At 39.7% G+C, this 8,038-nt stretch overlaps 5 non-coding genes and 1 pseudogene across 5 annotated transcripts; 2 read left to right on the top strand and 4 right to left on the bottom strand.

The window, feature by feature from the left end:
- Positions 1-1,548: 1,548 nt before the first annotated feature.
- LOC127615370 (small nucleolar RNA U3) lies at positions 1,549-1,769 on the bottom strand. The gene has a single exon (XR_007966910.1). It is a non-coding gene; the product is annotated as a small nucleolar RNA U3 (small nucleolar RNA).
- A 94-nt stretch (positions 1,770-1,863) lies between these two features.
- LOC127615369 (uncharacterized) lies at positions 1,864-2,055 on the top strand (annotated as a pseudogene).
- Positions 2,056-2,615: 560 nt separating this feature from the next.
- Positions 2,616-2,830, top strand: LOC127615361 (small nucleolar RNA U3). The gene has a single exon (XR_007966903.1). It is a non-coding gene; the product is annotated as a small nucleolar RNA U3 (small nucleolar RNA).
- A 1,348-nt stretch (positions 2,831-4,178) lies between these two features.
- LOC127615371 (U5 spliceosomal RNA) lies at positions 4,179-4,293 on the bottom strand. The gene has a single exon (XR_007966911.1). It is a non-coding gene; the product is annotated as a U5 spliceosomal RNA (small nuclear RNA).
- Positions 4,294-4,847: 554 nt separating this feature from the next.
- On the bottom strand, positions 4,848-4,961 carry LOC127615362 (U5 spliceosomal RNA). Its single transcript, XR_007966904.1, has one exon. It is a non-coding gene; the product is annotated as a U5 spliceosomal RNA (small nuclear RNA).
- Positions 4,962-5,895: 934 nt separating this feature from the next.
- Positions 5,896-6,004, bottom strand: LOC127615372 (U5 spliceosomal RNA). Its single transcript, XR_007966913.1, has one exon. It is a non-coding gene; the product is annotated as a U5 spliceosomal RNA (small nuclear RNA).
- Between the last annotated feature and the right edge of the window lie 2,034 nt (positions 6,005-8,038).

Raw genomic sequence — 8,038 nt, 5'->3', positions numbered from 1 at the left:
GCCAGAGTCCACTGATCTACGCTACCTTGTAATAAATTATATATTTTGCATGATATTTCTGTTATCTGGTCTGCTACAATTAAGTCAAATTAATTGTTCATCTTTTCTTTTCCAAAGAGTATGTTATGTAAGAATATGTTCATATTGTTAATCGTTAAAAACACATTTACATTAAACGTCATGAATCAATTGGACTGATTATTGATTTGCATTTTTGTAGGCCCATGTTTGCATACACTGATGTGAATTGCAGTATATTGATCATTTTCATATAGTTCGATTAACAATGGTTGCGACACTTATGGTGTTGTTGTTTTTTAATTCCGCCTTAGTTTTATGTAAGCGATTGTCTCCAATGTTAAAACTGCCATCCTTGAGGTCCTATTTTCAACAAGTTATTGAGGATTTAAAATTTTAGGCCGGATTAATTAAGACAACCAAGAGATCAATAAACTAATTACATGGTAGTTTGTGTTACACATGACACGTCAGGACTCTCAGAATCCCAGAACATCCACAGCTACAGTAAGTGCAACTACGAAGAACAGTCTGCACTTTGAAAAGCGATATGAAGGGAAAGAGAGGAATTTCACTTTCAGTCCACTAGATGGAGACAAATGACAATTTTACAGAGATTCGTCTTGCTGAGGTTAAATTGAGGCCGTGAGTGAGTTTGGTGTCTTTTTGTAAGAGTGAGCTTTCAAGAAATAAAAACAAAAACGAATTTTAGATAGTATGGTTTTAGAAGGGGTGGGGGGCATTTTGCCCACTTTGCAAGGTACGCAACGCAACTTTACGCTAATTTTGTTTGTGTAAAGCAGTGGTTGCTTCTCAATTATTTTCTGTCATGCCCCCCCAAAGGAAAAGGAAAACATCTCGCGCCCCACCCTCCCTTATGAACGTATAAGAGAATTAAAAAAAGAAAGAAATATGGACCAATTTTATAGACCAACTTATAACAAAGAATAGCTTTAGTGACTGGAACAGAAAAGATTTAAAGTGCATCTGAAATTCAAAAATAACAATAAATCCTTCATTTAACAATACATATTTTTTTGACTGACCACGTCAAACCATACGATACTGAAAATAAAATTACATAAAATCAATAACTAATAATGCATCCAAACTAATCACCAACATTATCTCAGGAGCACCGTATTTAAAAAAAATAACCAGCAAAACAAAAATATAGAAAATAATTTGTGCTTTTTTTTTTTTAATCAAAGATGATGTCTGGATTAATGGCTACATTGTGCACGTTTTGCAATGCACAGCTTTTCGAAGCGAAGTTTGAAGCAGGACACAGCAACTCTCGGTTCCTGCTCAATCTGTAGCCGGGACCTGTATTTTAGTTTACGGAAGTAGCAGTCACAAAGCGGCATGATTGTGGGCAATATTCGGCACGTTTTCGCTGAAAAAAACTCAAGCAGCTTATCAGCGTGATTGGGGTGTAATGTCTCTAAGTGACGCCTTAATTTATTTGGCTTCATGCTGTCCGCTACCAAAATTTTTAGACATAGTAAGCACATCGATCTTTCCTCGTCCGCCACCTCGGTCACATTGAAGCCAAGCGCTTGAATGCTCCAAAAGAAGCAGCGAACGTTCATCAATGTCATGGAACTTATGAATTAATTCATTATTCTATGCCAGCTTCACGCTCAGGAAGAAGTATCGTGCCTCATCATCATAGTTGGCGAGACCAATCACTTTAGATACACATTTCTCCAGTTAAGCACTATAGAAATGATCCCTGAAAGTATAGTCTTAACTCCTAATCAGGTGACGACGGGAAGTCATCTCTGCAAGTACTATTTTTACCCAGAGGGCAAACTTGGAGGGCCTTTTGTCCAAACTCGAGGTAAGACTATATTTTCAGGGATCATTTCTATAGTGCTTGACTTGAGAAATGGTTTTCTAAAATGTTTGGTCTCGCTAACTACGATGATGCGATATCCCTTCCTGAGCATGAAGCTGGCAGAAAGCAGTAATTATATCATATGCTTCCTGCCATTGATGAATGTTCAGTGATAGAAGAAATATGTTCAGAGTAGTTATTAGTTATTATTATTTCAACTGGTTTCAGTAAACTGTTGTGAATCTTAATGAATGCTGGCATCTTGCCTGCATGATGATTCACGGCTCTTTGTTAAATATTCCACCAAATGTCTGATTATTAATGATTACTATTGTGATGGTATCTGGTTAGCTTGAGTTAATGTCCAATGAACAAGAAGTGCAACACTAATTTATGGACATTGTCTTCTCCCTGTAATATTATTGGTTAGCTTTCGGCTGCCCAAAAATGGCCATAAATTGTTGACGTTCTCATCCTGCTTAATGTTGTTCATTTTTTAATCTAACTCTTCTAGTTCAGGATGGTCAGGACTCATTAAAACAATGTTGGTCACGTTTACTACTTAAGATCGCAAATATGTGCTGTATGTGTGTTATGTTCTTTAGTTTAGCAAAACTAACGACAAAGTGACATAAATATCTTCATTTTTTGACCAATCATGAGCTGGTTCGTTTTGATGAGTGTGAGCAAAAGTGTGTCCTCTATGTGACAGTGATAGTCTTCCAGGTGACTTCCTGTCATTGCGCCATGTTTAGTTAAGACTATACTTTGAGGGATCATTTCTATAGTTCTTGACTTGAGAAATGTGTTTCTAAAGTGTTTGGTCTCGCCAACTATGATGATGAATTGTGATATTCTTTCCTGAGCATGAAGCTGGCTGAAAGTGAGGAATGTATCCTATGCTTTCTGCCATTGATGATTGTTCTTTGCTTCATTACAGAGCACTGATGGAAAGAATATGGTCAGCGTAGTTAAAGTTGCTCAGTTGAAGAAGTAATTAATGTCTTGCTATGCACGCATTTAAGACAAAAAACGTGTTGTCTTGTCTTATTTTGTCATTTTGTTAACTTTTCTTTTGATGGCGGCGCAGGCACCCGCAGCGGCTCCTCTTGTTGTATGTTGTGAGAGGGAAGAAATTTCATCAATAAAGTTGTACTTGACTTGACTACTTAACTTGAAGAGAGAAAGTAGATTATACTCTCAATTGGTTAATATTCAGATGCAGGTCACACACGGGAAATCCGGCATTCATGGAGCTAAGACTATCTTGAATTATTCTTTCTTTAATTCTTGACTTGAGAAATGCATGTCTTAAATGGGTGGTCTTGCTAAGTTCGGTGAGAAAAAAACACAGTGGTACTTCGACTTACGAACGTCTCTTCATACTAAATTTTCAAGTTACGAAACGCCTCAACAGGAAAAAAAATTGCCTCTTGTTACGAAAGAAATTTCAAGATCCGAAAGGTAAAAACACAGTATGGGCCCCTAATCGCAGCTCAGAGTTTCCTGAACGTAACATACTTCTAGCTGATCTCGTCATTCTCTATTACCGAGCATCCCATTGGCTAAGAGAGACCTCTACTGTATGTTTCTATGTGTGTAGATAAAGAGATAGATCGATCTGTGTCTATGCAGCATCCTCGTCATTCGCCCCTCGGGCCTTGAGGCGTTCTGATAGTTTTACGTAAATTTGAAAAAAATATTCACCAGCCAGGCAATCACTCTGGAGCCAACAACACTCTTGACTGGTCGCACGTCAGTCAGAGGGAACGTACCAAGACAATGACCATTCACACACGCATCCACGCCGTCACGAAGTGGGAACCAATCCCACACTGTCTGCACACAAGTCAGGCGAGTGTACCACGACACGATATATGTTATGTAATTTCCTACATGCGTCTCAAAATTAGGCATGGCAGCACATTTGAATCACCATGATATATAGTATGCAGAGGTGTTCAGTCATTTGCAGGCCAGTCTGGTTAACTTGGTTTAAAACTAATTAGGGTTCTGAATTTGTGAGAACCTAGTTTAACCATTTCATATGCACCCTGTCACCTGATAAGCTGTCTGCTGTAGCAACCGCTGTCCCTGAAAGAGTCAAAACACAACTTTAACATTTTGAAAACATACCCCTGAGAGGGAGAATGTAAAGCCCGTGACGACGGAGCGATTTAGACGGCCCCCAGAACTATCTATAGACCATTGAAGATCATTTCTTTGGGGTAGAAAACAGAAGAGTGCGTACGTGTGTCAAGATCAGAATATCAGCGATGGGCTTTAAGAGAGACGCGTGTTTAATTTTACCAGATTAGAGAGCCCCGCTTTCACAGAGCTTCAAAAAAATTGAGATAGACTCTTGTTGTTCCTCCCCACAGAAATCTTTAGTAAAAGGCGAAAGATTTATACGATTTGAAGAGAAACAAGAGTGAACTATCGACCTACCGCCTAAACGGGCGATACCATTGCCAGCCATACCATCTTACGGGGACGGTCTTACACGCAAATGTGTCACCTTTATCATTCCACTGCAAATGAAATAACCCGTGATATGTATACTGTATTGCAATACTCTCATCACATAAAGTCCGTATAAACAAATACTAAAGTGTTGGGTATGGTTTACATCTTAATTGTATGCTTTTTAGGATACACGTTTGTGGGTAAAGCAGCGAACATCAGCCAATCACACGACCATTTAGTAGGTCGAATGGATTATTTTTCTGACTGAATACTGCATGTACAAAATTAGTCAAACGCCTGTCTTCGATCGCAGCATTTAAGCCAGTCAATCACAGACTTCTCTTTAACTTGGGCGACATATGTCCGATTAAACGTAATTTAAATTTTTGAGAAACATACATCCAATTGAATTTTATTTAATTATTTAAGAAGGATCTTCTATGACGGGGAGACACGCAGTGAAGAATATACCTCTGGTATGTTTCACTGCTGCAACGATACATCAATTTTAACGTTTTGAAGAAGCTCCACTTTCACAGAGCATCAAAAATTGAGATACAACTCTTGTTATTCCTCCCCACAGAAATCTTTAGTAAAAGGCAAACGATTTATATGACTTGAAGAGAAACAAGAGTGAACTGTCATCCTTCTGGCTAAACGGGCGATACCATTGCCAGCCATACTATCTTACAGGAATGGTCTTACATTCAAATGTGTCACCTTTATCATTCCACTGCAAATGATACCCTGATATATAAATCAGCATGTATTGTATTGATATGATCACATCAAGTCAGTATCAACAAACTACTGTACTAATGTGAGGGTGTATGATTGTGGGTAAAGCAGCAAACACCCATCCAATCCTCCACTCGGCCGAGTCACTACATTTGGTAATTACTAGGTCCTAATTTGATGTCAGTTGATCTGATCGTGGGATTGTAAAAAATAAAATAAAATCAATTTTAAAATGGGGGGGGGGGGGGGGACAAATATCCAAATCAGCTTGGGTCCAGGTCATACTTTTTCCTTTTGAAAACTGCATTGGCTGAATCATTTTTATGCATGCCTTCAATCTCGAGCCAATCGCAAATCTCTCTTCCCATCGGATGTGAAACTTCCAGGGTCCATGATGAATAACCTTAAACTTTAAGGTTATTCATCACAATATGTTGATGATAAGAGACATTTCTTTGTCTATTCCTGGGCAGGACATGACATTTATTTTAACAAGGTTAAGGAAGCCCCGTTTAGACAGGGCATAAAAAAAAATTATGTTAGTTACCTTAATTATACGCTGTTTAATACGTCCTGAAATATTCTTAGGTTGCTTACATGTGATTGGAGAAGAAAAACAGGAAGGCGGGTCATTACCGGAAGGGGTAGTGTTGGTTGGAGCGTTAGCGGGGAGCGGTTGAGGAGAGAAAAAAAAAGAGAAAGAGCTGTGTTTAAACGAAGTCGTCCTCTCCTTTTTGCCCATTCTAAATGTAGAGCAATCCATGTAAAACCTGCGAAGCCCTCAACTTACACTATTATAGGATGACATTATAGTTAATTTAACAAGGTAGAAAAGCCCCGCTTTCGCAGCGTATCAAAAAATTGAGATATACTCTTGTTCCTCCCCACGGAAATCTTTAGTAAAAGGCGAAAGATTTATACGTTTGAAGAGAAACAAGAGCGAACTATCAACCTACCGGCTAGACGGGCGATACCAATGTGAGCCATACCATCTTACAGGAATGGTTTCACACTCTAATGTGTCACCTTTATCATTGCACTGCAAATGGTACCCCGTGATATATACATCGCTATACTTTCATCACATCGTCAGTAGAAACAAAAGTGTTGATGTATGGTTTACATCTTCATAGGAAAATTTTAGGATGCACATGATTGTGGGTTATGCAGTGAATGTCCAGCCAATCCTCCACACGGCCGAGTCAACTCATTTGGTTTGTAATTGGATCCAAATTTGAAGTCAGTCTAGCTGATCATCGGATTGTAAATCAAATTTTAAATAACTTTAAATGGAAATAAACACGAATATTCAAAGCTTATTGTGTGTATTTTATATTTATTTCTGTTGACAACTGCCTGCACAAAGTGAAATATTCGATCACAAAGCATGTATGGAGCGCCCATGTGTTTCGAGAGTGACACGGCTCTCAAAGTCAGGTAGCGGTAATATAGATTGAATACTATGATTGTTTTTGACAAATTAGAGAAGCCCCGCTTTCGCAGGCCATCAAAAAATTGAGATAGACTCTTGTTCCTCCCCGCGGAAATCTTTACGTACGACTCGTCTCTTATTTCCTCCCTGAGAATGCGCAAACTCTGCCAATGAGAGCGACACCGCCCCCTAAGGCAGTGGAGGTAAAACTGCATGATATTTTAGGACAGTAAAAACCTTAAAAACCATGCTCCCCGAGGTCAAACGCACCCCCCTTGACAGAGCCTCGCGCCCCCCGGGGGTGGGGGGGTGCACTATTTGAGAAACACTGGTGTAAAGGCACATAAGAACATGCAGAGTGCAAATGGCACATATCTCGTATATAAAACGCTCCATAGCGATATTGCGAAGGTGAAAACACACAGTTCTAGTTGTACTGACTTGACTTCTGTAAAATTCATTCTTTGCACCACACTTTATCTGTACATTTTAAATATGTAAGAAATTGCAATGCCTGACACAATCTCAACTGCTGGAAATAATAGCCAAAATATCTGTGTGAGAAGAATGATTTTTTTTCAAGAATTATTTTTAAAGGTCCGGCGCTAATTTCATCCAAATACTGTATGCTAAAATTTGTAGATCTGACTGTGATATCAGTATCCAGCGCAAGTCACAGTCTCTGCGAGTGTCTTTATAAACCAGCTTAAACTACCACACATGGGCAGGATGGCCTTTTTCGAAGTTTGGGACAACTCCCAAAGGGCCGGTGCATGCAGACACAACAAAAAAGTAAATCTGCAGGCTGAAATGTGATTACTTGGTCCATTGCAGATGTTTGTGAATGTCTTGTTTTGATGAAACACAAAAGATTAGTCTGCTTTCATGAAGGACGATCAAAATGGGAGAAAACAGTGATGACTGTTGAAAGCCTGACATCAGAGGATTTAGGCTCCTTTAAGTTCAACAATGGTGCAAAATGACTACTCGATTTTTAAAATAGTGGACGATGAAATGATAAATTCTGATGCCTCTAGAAATTGTATGATTATTTTCCCCACCTTGTTTACACAGTGATTCGTATTTGCCACATCTCCAGACGGCCATCATCAGCCCAACAGCTCCGACACTCCGAGCTTGTTCTCACACTCAGCCCTCTTGATTGATGTCCAGGAGAGGGAATTCGCCTCTACCAACCCACTGGCGCAATGACAGTGCTGTATGTCAGTGTGTGTGTGGGTGTCTGTAGAGGGGTGGGAGGTCTGGCTGCAAGGATGAATGTCTTTCTGATCTCTTATCAGCCAGAACAGTTCCTGCTGGGGGGAGGCTGGGTCCGATCATTGCCCAAACACACACACAGACACGCACGCACACACACGGGATTCTGGTGCTCCCTAGAGGGAGACATTAGCACACACTATGCAGGGGGCGTTTCCACCACACACAGAGGGAAATCCATTCCCAAGCTCTTCCCACCACCAATAAAGACACTTCAATGGGGCAGAGACCTTCATTAGTAGTCTTACATAGATATGATCGCTAAC

This window comes from Hippocampus zosterae, chromosome 14 (assembly GCF_025434085.1).
Source record: "Hippocampus zosterae strain Florida chromosome 14, ASM2543408v3, whole genome shotgun sequence".
In the NCBI taxonomy this organism is placed as follows: Eukaryota; Metazoa; Chordata; class Actinopteri; order Syngnathiformes; family Syngnathidae; genus Hippocampus; species Hippocampus zosterae.
The sequence above is the reverse complement of the archived record's forward strand: the minus strand, read 5'-3'. Positions and strand labels throughout refer to the sequence as shown.